At 38.6% G+C, this 16,946-nt stretch overlaps 1 long non-coding RNA gene across 2 annotated transcripts; it reads left to right on the top strand.

Annotated features, from left to right (window-relative positions):
• The first annotated feature begins 36 nt into the window (after positions 1 to 36).
• LOC147832331 (uncharacterized) lies at positions 37 to 16,672 on the top strand. Of its 2 annotated transcripts, none has more exons than XR_015519208.1 (2): positions 37 to 269; positions 11,928 to 16,672. It is a non-coding gene; the product is annotated as an uncharacterized LOC147832331 (long non-coding RNA). The 2 variants fall into 2 exon arrangements; XR_015519209.1 differs by lacking the exon at positions 37 to 269 and adding an exon at positions 1,659 to 1,793.
• Positions 16,673 to 16,946: the final 274 nt, after the last annotated feature.

Genomic DNA, 16,946 nt, shown 5'->3' on the forward strand with positions numbered 1-16,946 from the left:
GCCCCCATGACGTCACCCACGAGGCGCGCTCTCATTGGCCGCTCGCTCGGAGCTGACACATCCACAGTCCGCGCGGTCATGTGAGATGATTGTTGTCCTTGGAGTTTTAATTGAAGCAGCCGAAATTATCTGTCTATAGGGTGAATGTAGACAGGGGGAGAGAAGTGTGTTATGATTAAATGTCAGTTGGTTTCTGCAATGAAGCATAAATGACAAAGCTCTGGAGGAAGGGATTGCCAGTTTGGAAGATGAAGACGTTTTTGTATTTGGTAAGCTAATGCAATAAAAAGTTTTAGCAGAAGCAATGATCCTTAGTGGTTCATAAAGTGCAAGAAAAAAAGATACAAAAAAAAAATGAATGTCTATGGTTCCTGATGATTACTGTTGCATAATTACTAGAGGTGGAATGCAGGACACACACACATTTTTTAAACTATGATTTATGTTTATGTGCATATTACAGGAATGCATAGATTATTTTTTTAATCAAGATTAATCTAAATTAGTCTCTGAATTAATCTACATTAATCTAGATTAAAATGGCTCATTTGAATTCGGCCGAAGGCATTCAGAACGTGTGCTACCCAAATAAAAAGTCTTTGAGAAAGGGTTTTCAAGCCAGGTGGCGCATTAGACCAGGGGCTCATCTCCTGTTTCCAAAATGCATCACAATCTGCTTGAGAAACTGTTCTACTGTGATAACTGGTGATGAAAATAAATGATGTCCAATAAGATGTACTTGTGTTTATTAATTCAGTTAAACATGATTTTTGAACTGTAAGCCTTGATAAGCTCGAAACAGCATTTTTTTGATTACCTTAATCAGTCTAAATTCAAGACTGAACAAAACAGAAATGTAATTAAGACATGTGGAGTGTGCATATATTAGTGGCAATGTGGAAGTAAACACTGCAATCAAACTACTACCGTCATGTAGGACTTTGTCATATTTTCCGACAAGTACCACACACATGACTGTCAGTAAAGGACCACACACAAACATCGCGAAATGCGGAAGTATTTTCTTTCCATTTGGCATACGTTATTAAATTCCATAAAACGCTCACCAGTCCTTACTCCTTATTTGCGTCTAATACCCCAGTTTGTCATGACGGCATGAATGAAATGTTCATGAGTTAAAGTGAAACTGCCGAACTGCAGTTAAAGTCAGGTAACGTTATCCTGCTGATTTGATTCAGAAGGGCACTTTTTTGTCAGACGGCTCACCGGTCAGGTATACATCCACGCTAAAATATCAAAGTGAAAGTCACCATAGCTCGCATATAGACCCAGCTCAACTTTGAGAATAGATTAACGGCGATTTTTTTTTTTTATTGCGCAATAAGAGTTTTTCGTTAACGCAGCACGTTAACACCGATAACAGCCCACCACTGTTTTTTTATATATATATATGTCGAAGCAGTGGCGCAGTAGTGCTGTCGCCTCACAGCAAGAAGGTTGCTGGGTCGCTGGTTCGAACCTCGGCTCAGTTGGCGTTTCTGTGAGGAGTTTGCACGTTCTCCCTGCCTTCGCGTGGGTTTCCTCCGAGTGCTCCGGTTTCCCCCACAGTCCAAAGACATGCAGTACAGGTGAATTGGGTAGACTAAATTATCCATAGTGTATGAGTGTGTGTGTGTGTGTGTATGGATGTTTCCCAGAGATGGGTTGCGGCTGAAAGGGCATCCGCTGCATAAAAACTTGCTGGATAAGTTGGTGGTTCATTCGGCTGTGGCAACCCCGCATTAATAAAGGGACTAAGCGACAAGAAAATGTCTAAAGTGATGACAAAACAGGTGATTTTGCAGACATTTTAAGATTATAAGGCTGAACGGCATGAAATGTCATCATTTCATCTACAGAGATTTCCCTATAGATTTCCCGTTGCAATCGGGTTATCACAATAATTAACCCAGAAAAAGCCAAAGCAGAGCAAACACTACCAGAAACACTACCAGACTATGGTATAAAAACAGCACTACAACATACAAAACAGATACATGTAGATTAACTTAGAAAGTCACTTAGCTGTTTTATAATGTTTTGATCAGCTGTAGTTTGAAGTTACACTGGGTTTTCCGCTTCTAAGGGCTTATTATTCAGTCTGTCGCCATCTTGTGGTGGATTGTCAACGACCTTTGCTCAATGACAAGTTGATGGATACTGACGCGCGGTATCTCTGAAATTAGAAATATTTAATAAAAAAATAAAAAATAAAAAAAGCCATTATCCTGATAAATAAACTGCACATTTGTAATCTAAACAACTACATTCTCGCCTAAAAAGCCTCAAAAAATGTATTATGTTGTCCAACAGCTGCAATATTTGTCAAACTGTAGTGAGTTTATTGATCGGCCTTCACTCTAGTAATACAGAGTGGAGTAATTCAGAAGGATGTGGAGGCTTTACGAGTGCTGCAGAATAATGCAAGGCTATTAGCCAATCGGATTCCAGAACCAGACAGAACTGTTGTATAAATACATATACATATAAATACAAATAGTTTGCTTAAATTTATAATAAATTTGCTGAAAAAAAACACAAAAAGATACCATGTTTTCAGACATGTTTACCCAAAACATTGTCTTTATTCTGCCACTACTGATGACATTTCTTCCCAATTTAAAATAAATGGGTAATTTAGAGCTTTTTTTACAAACCCTTTCAGATTTTTTAATGCATTCCAGTCGCACATATGAGAGAACCTATTATGTCCCCTTTTTACAAGACATAAAATGAGTCTGTTCCAAGAGTGTGAATGTTAAGTTTCAGCTCAAAATACCACACAGATAATGTTTCAAAACTCTTTGTAGCTCCCCCTTTTAGGCTTTTTATTACAAATTGTTCCGTTTTTGGTGACTGTCACTTTAAATTCAAATGAGATCTTTTAAAAAAAGGGCGGAGCTATAAATGCCTTTGCGTAAGCATAGCGGCAGATTTTAAAAAGAACTAACATTATCACTGTGAAAAACTGAAAATGTGAAGTTTGTCAGAAGAACGCAGTCTATATGAAGACTCCAGTGTGAAAACACAAGGCTGTTTATGCTAATGAGAGAGAGATCCGCACTAATAGGCTTTTCTCCTCTGATGACACGTACAAAGAGAGAATATCAATCAAAGTGTTTCTGCAACCAGTTTTTATGAAGTGTGATTATAAAAAATGTAATTATTTAATGTTTACCATTAGAGGCCGTCTATATTCACACACTGTTGACACATAACTGAGATTAAACCCCTTATAAAAGTGATTTTTGCATAATAGGTCCTCTTTTAAGATGAAAATGTAAATAATGTAAGCGCATCATTAATGCTTGGTATTAATTTAGTTTTTCCTGCATGATTATTTTTACTCTTAAAACTAACAGCTTAGAATGACCAAGAGGCGACACTCAATAGAACGTTCCATTGCAACAGCAGCGCCCGGCAACAGCCACGGATTCCGCCATTTTGGAGTGAAAGCGGTTGGCTGTCCACTGGATCGTATAGCTGTAGCGATGGCAAGCAGCTGCTTTGTTTTTTATTTATTTATTTAAAAAGCACTTCAAAGCTGAGATCAAACGAGAAAGACGACAATACAGCACTTATGTATCATCTATCATCAGCACTTTTAATAGTTTATTTTACAGACTTTTAATATGCTGTTGTTCAATTAGAGTTTTCATTTTAAAATGACCGCCACACCCTCTAGTGGCTGTTTCTCAAATTGCACTAGAGCGTTGCCTCATGGTGATTCTATGCTCTTTGGCCAGAATCTGTTGACTTTCATTTTTTGAATCACCAAAGATCACGGTTTCAGCTTAAAATATTCTTTAATGTAACAAAAAAGCCACTTATATCTTGAATGTCCTGAGGGGTAATATATTAACAGCACATTTTCATTTTTGGGTATAAGTGAAGTTTTTAAACTAATTTCGAGAGGAGCACGTGATATAATTGACTGCAGCTGGCCACCTGTCTACACTTATTAGTTAGCCAATCAGATCTATCCTAACTCACTATAACTAGCCTAGCTAGATATTACTCCCTTATCTTCGTTTTCCGAAGAAACCCCCCATCCACCCCCTTTCTCCTCCTTTTCTCCTTTACAAAAAAGGGGAGCTCTTGAGAACCACCTGATCTCGTACTCCCTTACATGCTCTATGGACCTGGCGGGAGCCCTGGACTCAACTATCTCCGAGCTCAGGGTTCTCTCCCGGGACAGCATGCCAAACCTGCTTACAGTTGTCAAGCAATATCTAAGTGTGAACTCTTGAATACCCCTTTAATCACACCGCTATCATTGCCTTTAGGCCTATACGCATTTCTGCCTTACACATTCTGTCCTTCACCCTTGTAATAATATGTGCAAATTGATAAAAGACTTTATGTTATGTTATGCAGGAGACGTGTAATGTTCATTGCATATTGAAACAACCCTTGGCTGAATATGAATAATACTCGCAATAATCTTTTAAGACGCTATATGCATGACTTATGTATTAATTGCTCCTTTTATTGCCAATTTGTGAACAGACTTTTATGAAATGAAAAACTTGGGACCCCTTCTACTTGTCTATGAAAGCACTCATTTTTGCGTAAAAGCATCTAAATGGAATTTTCCAGAAAATCAAAAGGATGCAATCTTCATATGTGCTCCCAAGGGCCTCTCTTCTGTTTTATGATGCGTGGAATGAATGCTTACTGTATATTGTTCAAGACAATGCCAGAAGATCCATTCTGTAACATCAATGTGCAAAGAAAAGGGCTTCATTTAAACCTACTGTCTTACATAGCCAGATCTACACGTATAGATAAGAAAGAGTGCTGCATATAATTAGATATCAATCTAAACATTGACACCTTGATCCAAAAACAAACAAAAAGAGCTCAGGGGTAGCTCAAATATTTGATCGGTGCTCTTTGGGTGAAGGATTCATCAAAACAGTGTTGTTGAGATATTTAGATGAGTCATGTGACCTAGTACTCAATAGAGACTCTAGACGCATCTGATCACTTTTACCTTGATGAAGGCAGTTCCTTGCAGAAATGTGTAGGGTTTTTTTTAAGGTTTAGCCATGTGAATGAAGGCTTTTTAAATTTTACACATTTTTTAAGTGCCTTAGACTGATTTTTGTTGTTGTATTGACACCTTGGTGTTTGTTAACAGCATATCAAATTCTACAAATAGTAAATTAGGGCATTGAATCGCATTGAGTTTACTGTACAATATGTTCATGCAACAGTAATTTACTGGCTGCAGTTCACATAATGGCCACCAGTGTCACTAGAAACAAGACTTTCTGAATAATACATAAAGTCCCTTCAACCATACGGTAATACAAATATCTTACTACACGGCTGTTCTCAAATGTGAAATACAAGAGTGTGTAGGTTGTCAAGCCGTTTTTACGTCTATATACTGTAAGCGGAAGTCTGGAATGTAATTCTTGGCCAGATGGCGACTGAGGTTAAATCCCCACATGTTAATAGCACGTCTGTTCCCCTGCTTTAGAAATGCAGGATGCAGGACTGTGTTTCTGAACAAAACCAGATGTGGACATTCGTAATACAACTACAAGACACTACAACTAATATGAGCAGATTATTTTTCCAATAAGCGTAGAGTGAATGTCATGAAATATTTTTATCTCTCTATCTCTTCATCTATCGCTCTGTAAAAAATGAGAGAGACCACTAGAAAATTCTCAGCTTCTCTGCATTTACTATTTATTAGAAATTGGTTTGAGTAAAATGCTGAGTAAAATGACAGTACTTGTTTTATTTTAGAGCGTTTTATTATTTTTTCAAATTGCAACTAAATGTATTGTCATTTAGAAAATGTTTGTTTTCAGTAAATGTTTAAATGTAATCTCTTGCTGAGATGAAAGGGGCATAAAAACCAAGGTTATTCCAACAAAGATTGAGTTCTTAAATCTTCTAAAAATAAAATCATTAATATTGTGTCGTTTAAAATGTAAATTAATATAAGCATATCCAGTGCTTAATTTGTGAATTGCGAGGTTCCGGAACAGATCGGGGTGACGGATCCAGCATCTTACCTGAGGATGTAGTGGTGTCGCGGACGAAAGTGAAGACTGGGGTAGGGGTGTCGTGGACGAAAATGAAGAGGGTTAGGGAAGAAAGTGAAAGTGAACAGCAGACAGGGGAGGAGTAGGGTTGGGTACCGAAACCCGCTGCCATTATAGCACCGGTACCTAGGTAACCGGTATGTACCGGTATTAAATCAGCATATGAATTTCGGTGCCTAATTCGGTGCCTATAAGAGCGTGCGCAGCGCGTATGTCGAGCAGAAGCAGCATGCAAGCGTTTGCCTTTGACGCCTGTTTCAGACCGCAAGCGAAAGCAGTGTGAAAGCAGTGCGTGAGCAGCGCGTGTGGAGAGCAGCAGCACGCAGACGTTTGCCTTTCACACCAGCTGCATCTGCTCTCCGGCAGCTGCTGCAGAGATCAATCTATCTCTATTTCTATCTCTTTGTCTATTCTATCTGGTTATGAACAGCTCTCGGGGGGAATAACTTAAGTGAACATAAAACAACGCAGAGTAAAACTTTCTTCCTCAACTTCAGCTGCACAGCACACAGCAAGCTCACGTCATCCAGCATGTGTGTTGAATTACACTACCCACAATACACTTCGCTATGGACTACAACTCCCTTAAATAGCAAGTCTTAAAGCGACCACTCCCCTCTCCTGCAACACTAGCGGGCAACTTAAGCAAACCTGATACTAAAATTGTTTTACATTTGGTTTTGTGGTTTGGGCCTTAATAAATGTTTGTTGTAGTTTTTAATCGTTTTAAGTTCATTTGAATGACTATATATAAATCAGTTGATATTATTAACGCATTTATTGGGTGAAATTGCTACTTTTTACTGTCATTCAATGTGTTTTGGTCATTATCAACGCACGAAACAAACAATAAGAAATAGGACTTATTATGACTCCAGAATAATAATTTTTTAGGAAACAGTGTAACATTTTCAGAAACATTATTGTGAATGAATGGGAGGGCAAAATAAATTGACTTCAACTGTAAACCTTAACAGGCATAATGTTAGAATGTTAATGAATGTTAGAAATATGTACTCCTACACCAGTATAACGTTACTTGTCAAATAAATAAACAAGGTAGATTATTTTGAGTTTAAGTTATTTAATTATCTTGTTTATGAAGACTGCAGAGTGATGCATGAAAACAAATAACTTCCAATAATGTTTTAAGTATTTTGTAATGTATGTTAAAATGTGCTCCTAAAAGTGCGTGGCCCCTGCCCACCCCACACAGGTTAATAGTAAGCTAATGTAATTTCATAATGCAAATCTTAAATTCATGCTAACCAACAAATGATCAAAGGAAATGTATTAATGTAATAAAATATGAATTTTTGGTTACGTTAAACTGTAATAATATTGTTCTATTAAAAATATTTTAAAAAATATTTTGTCAAATAAAATATTTTTGTAGTCATCCACCATCATTTTGTGGCTAAAAAGTATCGATTCAGGCACCGTTTTGGCACCGGTATCGTTTTAAAAGTATCGATTAGGCACCAGTATCGGAAAAAAACCCAAACGATACCCAACCGTAGGGAGGAGGGAGGTTGAGGAGGGGATCAGTAAAATGAGGTGTCGGATCAGATTTCAGAGGTGCCGGATCTGGCGTGTTCCAGCAAGAATTAAGCCCTGAGCATATCTGAAAACATGGCACCTTTTAGTTATTTTCAGGGTTCGCACTGTAAAGACTGATTTATACTTCCGGTGCAGCCAGGGCCGGCGAATAGAATAGAGAATAGAGAGGGCGGCGTCAGCGACACCTCCATCAGTACCCGCGTGTCCTCAGTTATATCCGCGCATAGGGCGGCAGAATAGAGAGCGCAGTGTCCGCGACACCTCCCTCCCTCCCTCAGCACCCACGCGTCCTCAATTATATCCGCGCATAGTGATCTGGAAAAAAAAAAGGTCCGCGACACCTCACTTCATTTACATAACCGGTCACTTTCGTTTTCACATTGGGGTTGAGGGCGGCATGATCGTCCTCTGCCTAGAGCGGCAGTTCAGCTTGCTCCGGCCCTGGGTGCAGCCTTCGTTTGGTCGCATAGCCCTCGCTGTGGCTGATGCAGAAGCTGACGTGCACCTCTTAAAAAATGTAAATACACATAGCAACGATGCATAGCGCAAGCTCTGTGATTGGTCGGCTTGATAGCTGTGCTCTAGTATGGGCGTGACTACGCCTGTTGTTGTTGTCCCAAGTGGAAATCCTCCTGCTGACATCTGACAACAGCTCATCAAACAGGACTCAGCTCAGTCAGAAGCACCGCTGAAAGCTTCCATCATTCAGCACCGAATAAATCCACACTGTTTTTCAGCCTACCTAAAGCACATAGACGCAGCTACTCTCTCATTAAAGTCCATGTTAGCCATTTAGCAATAAGACTAGCGTCACTGGACAGACAGAAACCTCGACCATGGCACGAATCCGCGTCTATAGTGAAGTGAATTTCACACGTGAAGCGAATTTGATGTGCGAATGAAGCGAGTCAACTCAAAATAGTCACATGTCTATTTATGCGTGAATAGTGCAATTTATTTATGCAAGAGGCATCTAGTGTGAACACAGCATTACAGGCATGAAACAATGAGGGAATAGATAAATAGAAAGAAAAATTTAAAGTGAAAAACACAAATTCCTTAATTCTTGGATACGAAAAATCTATATTCCCTGACTTTCACTTTTTCTCTGAATGTCTGGAAAATACTTTTTTTTAATTATTATTTGGAAGAGAATGTCATTAGTAGGCTATAAAATAAAACACAACTTCATTTTACTCAAACACATAACCAATTATTGTAAACAAGATTATTTTTGAGGTATATACAAACGCACACACATGCAACTGATGTTACCCTGCAATTTCAGCATCCTGAAGTCATTTTTAGATGTGACTCATATCTGCCAGAGTATTTCATAAGAGCAGACAGATCATTTACTCGTTCATCTGCCGCGACACTGATGAACTGATGTAAAATTCACCACAAACATCTGAGAGTTTGACTGATGAGTTGCACACACTCTGTTATGTCTGCGTTTAATATGCTCCAGTTGTGTCGTGTCTTGTTATTTTTCTTGCACAATGTCTTCATTTGTACAACCGGTGTTAAATTTCAAAATTAAGTACATGTACTTGAGGAATCGGGAGGAGGGGGATTTTATTTTATAATTCGTGTGTTTTGGATGAATGGCATTGTTGTGCTTCGCTCTGGAACATTCACAAAGTGTTTATTGTGTGTAACGGTGAATGGTGGGTTGAGTGACATATTTATGTCCCACAATTGAAATGTTATACGTTCACTCCGAGTGAAAACGTGTATTTCGCTCACTCTGATGTTAGTTCAAAGTCAGACCCACATGACTTCTCTTTATTTTGTGGAAAGTTCACATTGTTCTCATCTTTACAGTGGAAGTGAATGGAAAACAGAGGCTGGCAAGCTCAGGAAAAAGAAAGCTGTACAGCAGATTCTGTATGATTTATACTAGCTTATAATTGTGTTGCTATTTTATATATTTGTATTCATTTATTTTCTTGTCAGCTTAGTCCCTTCATGAATCCGGGGTCGCCACAGTGGAATGAACTTATCCAGCAAGTTTTTACGCAGCAGATGCCCTTCCAGCCGCAACCCATCTCTGGGAAACATATACACACACACTCATACACTACGGACAATTTGGCCTACCCAATTCACCTGTACCGCATGTCTTTGGACTGTGGGGGAAACCAGAGCACACAGGGAGAACATGCAAACTCCACACAGAAACGCCAACTGAGCCGAGGCTCGAACCAGCGACCTTCTTGCTGTGAGGAGACTGCAATACCTACTGCGCCACTGCTTCGCCCATATATTGTTTATGTTATACAATGTATGTAAATTAATAAAATATATAAAAAGTATATAATATAAACAACAATTATGTATTACAAAAAGAAATGTCTAAATGTATTTTAAAAGACAATCTAAACCTATTAAACTAAATTGTGCTTTAATCTATATTAAGAGATGGCCAATCAAAACTATTATTGAAATTAAATATTAAATTTGATAAAAATATATACAGGTATGTATATTTCTTCGATGTAACCTGATGCAGACGTGGACAATTTGGTATCGGTTCGGTAATAAATCAGAAAAGGTTATTACGGGCTGACGTCATTTACCTCATATGTCGCCGTAGAACAGGGGTCACCAACATGGTACCAGGTAGCCCGCGAGGATCACATGAGTTGCCCGTGGGCCTGTTAAAAAATTAGCTTACCATAGCACCACATACCACTGCATCTAATATTTTTTGTAGCTATTCTTTTTAAATCACACTTGCATTGGTGAAAAATTGAAAATGACTTTAAGTTATATATTTAAAAAAAACTGTAAAAACAATTTCAGACAATTGAAGTGTTGCATATTAACATTTATCTGTTTCCAATCAATGTCGACAACTATTGTGAGAAATCATTAACATAATCAGTGTCTTCACATAGATGAATATAATTAATTATTAATAATAATTGAGCAAATTTGTTATTAGGAAGTGTGTATCAAACTGGTAGCCCGTCACATTAAACAATACCCAAGAAGTAGCTCTCAGTTTCCAAAAGGTTGGTGACCCCTGCCGTAGAATATGGTGAAGAAAGTGAGGGAGAGTAAATAAAACGCTCCAGCTACTTAAAAACCGACAACTGTGCACAGTTCACTGCTTGTGATTTTGCTGGACAGTCTTTCACTGACACTGTAGGTACACCAGAACCCAGAAACCTATTTAACCTATTTATCTAGCTATGTTTATATCCATAAATGCGAATTAACTATAAATGACATGCGAATAAAGCAGCGTTTCCATCCAACAAGTCAAAGCGAACAAAATCGTCACTTCCTTATTAACTGGCACCAAATATTAATAGTAAAAATGGAATTTGCAGCGATAAGAGAAGCTGAGTGAATCTTTTCTTCATTTAATAAATGACTTGCACCTCAGAAGGCAATCCTGACACGCAGTGAACACGCGGTGGGGTTTGAAGGTGTCAGATGCGGAGCACACCACGATTCTGAAGGTAATTAAAATGATAATACCACTAATACTGAGATAGTTAAGGCATTTTAGAATGACCAAAACAACATTTCAGATGTTATACAATGTGCACAGCCTGCTGGTTTGTCCATTCGCACACATTTTCATCCCCACATGATCTCCTATAACAAAATCACATGACCTTTTTTTATGCACATACTGGAATTTGTTTGGTAAAAGTGTTTCCATCGCATTTTTTTGGTCATGCGCATGTGTTTTTTTATGTGCATTTTCAACATTTATGAGCATTTCTCGGCATTTATGAGCATTTCCAAAATGCACATACAAATAGGTGGATGGAAATGTGGCTACTGTTAGGGAGAAAATGAAAGCTGTAAAACTCCATCTCTCTCTCTGCATCACTTTGGAAATTTAAACTGCTGAGATGTTTGCAACGTTGTCTCGGCTGTTAATGTAATACTTGTGGATCCAGACACAAGCATATCTGTAGAGCTAGCTTTTCCCCACCGTGTCTATTACGAATTAGCTGTGATAACCCCGCATTATCTATAGACTGTAATCGTGGCTATACTTCAGTGTCATTAGTGAACAGTGCTTACAGTTTTAGAGCTAATCGCAGCCCTATTGAGAGCGTGAACACAATGACCAATCATAGAGGAGTAAGAACAAAATCAGGTGACAAAGGAACTGACAAAATGATGCCTAAATGATCATCATCCCAGCACTTTAAGCTTTATTAGAAACCGGAGTCTGTCTCAGCTTTGTCCTTGTAGGGATGTTTTACACTTAATTCTACACCACGAGCAGCCTAGTGTAAAGCGGTCACGATTCTTCTGTTTTGTTCATCTCAGAAAGCGACTTCCCACTTGCATTCCTGAGCTCCTGAACTGTTTTCCCGGAGCAGGGGGTGGAAGGTGAGTGAATGCAGGATTGAGCAACTCTCCATTGAGGAATGCAGGGCGTCACAAGGAATGCACACAGCTGGATGAGACACACAGACAGAGCTGTTCATTCCACACAGATTCCACCCCCTGACTGAACACTGCGGACGGGGAGCCTACGAAGCTTCTCCTGAAGTTCACGGCCTCGCTGAACCCACGCTTCATGAGACTAACACATAAACAGACCCTTTATTCCAGCATCAAAGACTGCTGCAGCTTTAGATGCACTCTTAAAACAAAGGTTGTTTGGTGGTTCCAAGGAGAAAATATTCACTGGATTTACTCCTTTTTTAAGGTAAGTGGTTTCAAACAATTTATATGGGCTGAATTTAAACCTACAAATTAAATTGAACATCTCCAAATGGTATTTGTTTGTTAAAATTCAGCCCATTTAAATTGTTTGCAACCACGTACCTTAAAAAAATAAGTAAATGCAATGAATATTGTTTTCAATGTACTTTTAAAGAGATGTTGAATGCTTAATTCTGATTGGCTAATAAGCATTTTAAGCTGTAAAGTTATTATGAAAAAGCTAAAGTAGTTCTAGGCAGTTTTTGACCGCATTACTGTGTTATATAACTATGTCAAATCATTTCAGTTACTTTACAGTCTACACTCTCAGTAATAAAGAGCTGTCACTGGGGTGGTACCTTTTCAAAAAGGTACACATTTGTAACTAATGGCCCATTTACACTGAGTGGTACAGTACAGTATGGGCCAGTGCGGGTCACCATTATAAGGTTTGCGTTTCCACTGCCAAAAAGATACCAATGGGCATGGTGTACGACAAAGTTTCAGTAGACGTCGTTCTCGCTTCAGCAAATGTTAAAGTAAAGCTGTACGGGTCACATGTCATATGAGAAGTACTTCTTACAAAACAGATGCTTTATACACATAAATACTTGTGTATAAATGTTCATTACTAACCTTTCTATAAACATGATATTGTTATAACTGCTGGTATAAAATAGCCTACTGTAAAGTCTGCAATTATATAAAATAAATTAATAAATGCAACTTATATAAACACATACAGACCCTTACAGTCTCTGATATGTTACCAATTACAGAAAAAAACAGAGCATACATTTAGTCCTTATTTGGGTAAAAAAAAACAAAAAAAAAAAAACATGCAACATAGTTCAGACAGTGCAAACCTCTCATCTGCATCTTTAATCTTTATCAGCACAAGTAACCTCAGTTAGAGAATAGTTCCATCATTCCTAGTTCATAATAGTCCAAAAGATGATGATAATAGTTAAACATGGCAGTTTGTTCATGTGTTAGATTACTGAAAGAATCATTTGCTCCTTTGTTTTTTTCAGCTTCCATTTCTGAAAGCTCAAGAAGTTTGTTATTTCAAATGTAGATGCGCGGCGAGCGCACACAAAAAAGCACAACCAATCAAGCTTTTGGTCGTGTAAACAACTACAGGGCACAGGGTAGATTCTGCTGTTCTTCTTGGCTTTGTGGTTGTTCATTAAGATGACAACAAGGTTTGATTAATTCAGGGTCAGCCATGACTCGTTATTCTATGCATATATTATAATGGTGTAATGTCTCGGCTGTGTATTTAAAAATGGTGGTCCCTTTGTTTTCATTCTCCGGGCTTGTGCACGAGCTAGTGATGTTTCTCTGTAAAAACATCAGTTGCGCATCTTGCTCTGTCTTTTGGTACCCTTTTGTTGTGCTACAGTAGGTTCCCTTTCAAAAGGTACCCAAAAAGTGGTATGGTGCAATTGCTTTGATACCTTTTAACAGTGGAAACGGCCATAAAAGCCTACCGAACCGTACCATACCATACCACTCAGTGGAAACGGGCTTTTAAGGGTCCCAATTAATACCTCAACGGTACATATGAGTACCTAAAAATTGCAAAAGTGTACCTCTTAAATTTTTTTAGTACTAATATATATACCTTTGAGGTACTAATATGGACCCTTTAAGTACAAATGTGTACCTTTCGAAAGGGTACCATCCCAGTGACAGCTCTCGTACTTTTATTTCTGAGTGTGTACAAAAAACACATCAAAACAAAACAAAACAAAAGGACGAGTAAAGGTCTGTTCACTTATCGATTCGCAAACCATGTGGACAATGAAAGGCACGCTGCTTCCTAGAGCCTCCCACTGACCAAATGCTTTCCTATAAATCCAATGTGCGACTTTGGATAGAATCAAACATCGTTTTTTGGAGGCTTTACTTTTTACGAATGCACTGGAAATATTGCTCCATGTTCAAAACTCAAAGTGGGTCAGGATTTCCCAGGCTGGGTTTAGCTCCTTTCTGTAGATTGGGCTCAGAGTGACTCAATTTCACCCTCTCTAATAGACCCTAATACAATGCATGGGGGCTGTGGAGATACAGTTAAATATTTAGGTCAAAGCACTTTGTGTCACACAGTGAAACGCAAGCACACTGGAAGTGTAAGTAAAAACTGGATTATCTTTTCCCAAAGTGCCTTATTTTCAGCACAGACACATTTGAACTGTGCAATTGTACTCAATTGGGAAAGTTCTACTAAAGGGGAAAGAGAGGAGTCTTCCTGGAGGTAGAGAGATGATCACTTCTGGAAGTTTCCAAAGGTCAGTGTGGCCGGCTAAAATCTTCATTAACCCCCTACAGCAGTGGCACTCGCTCCTGTCAGCCACACCGCTGAGAGAAAATGAAGAGATTTTGCTGCTGGGAAATGTCTCTATTGCTGTATTTTAAGGCTTGGGGTTGGTGAAATGCAGAAACCTGCTTTCTGTTCCGGGAAACCAATCCTTGCTCAAAAATACCAATTAAATAAAAATGTTTTTCATTCTGTCTTCTTTGAAGCAAAACATGCACAACATTTATTCATTCATTAGGCTTAGTCCCTATTTTTATCAAGGGTCACCACAGTGGAAGGAACCACCAACTTATCCAGCAAATGTTTTACGCAGTGGATGCACTTCCAGCCACAACCCAGAACTAGGAAACATCTATGCAATCTTGCATTCACACACACTTAAACACTACGGCCAAATTAGTATCTTCAATTCACCTATAGTGCATGCCTTTGGACTGTAGGGGAAACCAGAGCAAACCCAGCAGCGTATTCAGTTATTAGTTACTCGCCATTATGTTATTCCAGCCTGATCTTATGAATTTAAAAGGCGGTGTGGCACCAAACCCCACCTCTAAACCCAACCATCATTGGGGAATGAGCAAATGGTACTAACTTGTATGAATGAAATCATATGAATTCATACGAACAGCTCCCTCATCCTCCATAGACAGCAATGGTTGTGAGATGGTATAAGTCCAGAAAAGGAACTAAAAACATTGTCAAAACATTCAATGTGATTAATCATATGAAACTCTAACACTGTTGTGCACTCAAAAAAAACAAAAAACAAACTTGCTCTAGATTACTCATGTGATGCTTTAGTTATTTTTGCTTCATTAATTTTCCACTAGAGTTGAATTTGACATGGACTTTGCAACGCAAAACATCAAGCATTCCTTATTGTCCAGTCTGTGTCACTGGATGTAATTTACTTGTACAAATAGTTACATTCTTATTTGGCATAAAGCAAACAAAATGGCAATACGTCAATATGTGGCAATAAATACTTAACAAGAAAGAGAAAACGTTGAATAAAGTTTGAATGAAGTGTTTCTGGAGCTTGGTATGATTAACTACTGAAGTCACATGAAATGTTTTGCCTCCTTTTCTGGACTTTGAATGTCTTGGGACCATTGCTATCTATGGAGGATGAGGGAGCTCTCGTATTCTAAAATATCGTCATTTCCATCTTGAAGAAGAACAAAAATCCTAGGGGATTAGACAAGATAGGCTCATTCTGAAAACATAGACCTACATACATTTCTGTAGAGTGTGAATTATGTAGACAGATGTACGTATGGCTGCATTTTCTTTAAAACGAATGCTAGAGGATGGTATGACACCGTTACTTTATGTGCTTACAAGCTGACCGATTACCCTTGTGTGGACGGCTTTTCTGCTGTTACCAGTTTGGCCAGTGGCACGCCACGTTTGAGACTCTGTAATGTGAAGGGAATGCTGACAACACAGGTGCAGTTCCAAATGAAGGGTCGATACAGGAACAAACAGATGCATAGGGATAATCCAGAGTCGGCAGATAATCAAAAGGCAGTCAGCATACAACGTAAATAAACAATCAAAACAAAGATCAAACATGAAAAGGCAAGGCAGAGTAAAACGCGTCGTAGTGTCACACACAGTTAAACAAAATTCAGCAACTTGTGTGTGAAACAGAGGGGTTTAAATAGTCCAAGTAATCAAGGATCATGAATATCAGCTGTGTGTGTGTCCAAATGACTGTCAGCTGTGGCAGGAGTGATTGGTGCAAAGACTTCTAGGATATGTAGTTCAGTAGGAAGTGATTTCCAATGGGAGAAAACACTGCTGGTGATTTCAACCAACTACAGGAAGTAATCTCCAGCAGAGAACACACTGCTGGTGATCACAACAGATACAGTGCGTAGTTAAACATGACAACAGGGTTTAAGGTCCAGTAAAGAACGGTTCCAGAAGGCAGGTAAGACAAAAACAAAAGCCAAAAGATAAAATAAACAAGTAAATAACAGGGTAAGAATGTAGTAAAATCTGAAAAAGTAGTAAAAAAAAAAAAAAAAAAAAAAAGGCTGTGGTGAGGGCTTTTCTTTTGCTGGATTGCTTTTGAAAACACTGTAGGTTGGGTTTAGGGAAAGAGGTGGGCGGGTCAATTGGTACTTTTGATAATACTTATGGTTGGGTTTAGGGAAGGAGGAAGTTGGGTCAGTCGATGGGTTGGTCAGTCTGTCAACAGCAGGCTCAAATGGCACTCATGAGAGAAATTAGAGATCTAAAAGAGCATAAACAGTTGCCTCTGGTGGATTCAAGAAAACAAAAACTGCAACAAAACGTAGCTCCTGGGA

This window comes from Danio rerio, chromosome 20, assembly GCF_052040795.2.
Source record: "Danio rerio strain M-AB ecotype USA chromosome 20, GRCz13ab, whole genome shotgun sequence".
NCBI classification, from domain to species: domain Eukaryota; kingdom Metazoa; phylum Chordata; class Actinopteri; order Cypriniformes; family Danionidae; genus Danio; species Danio rerio.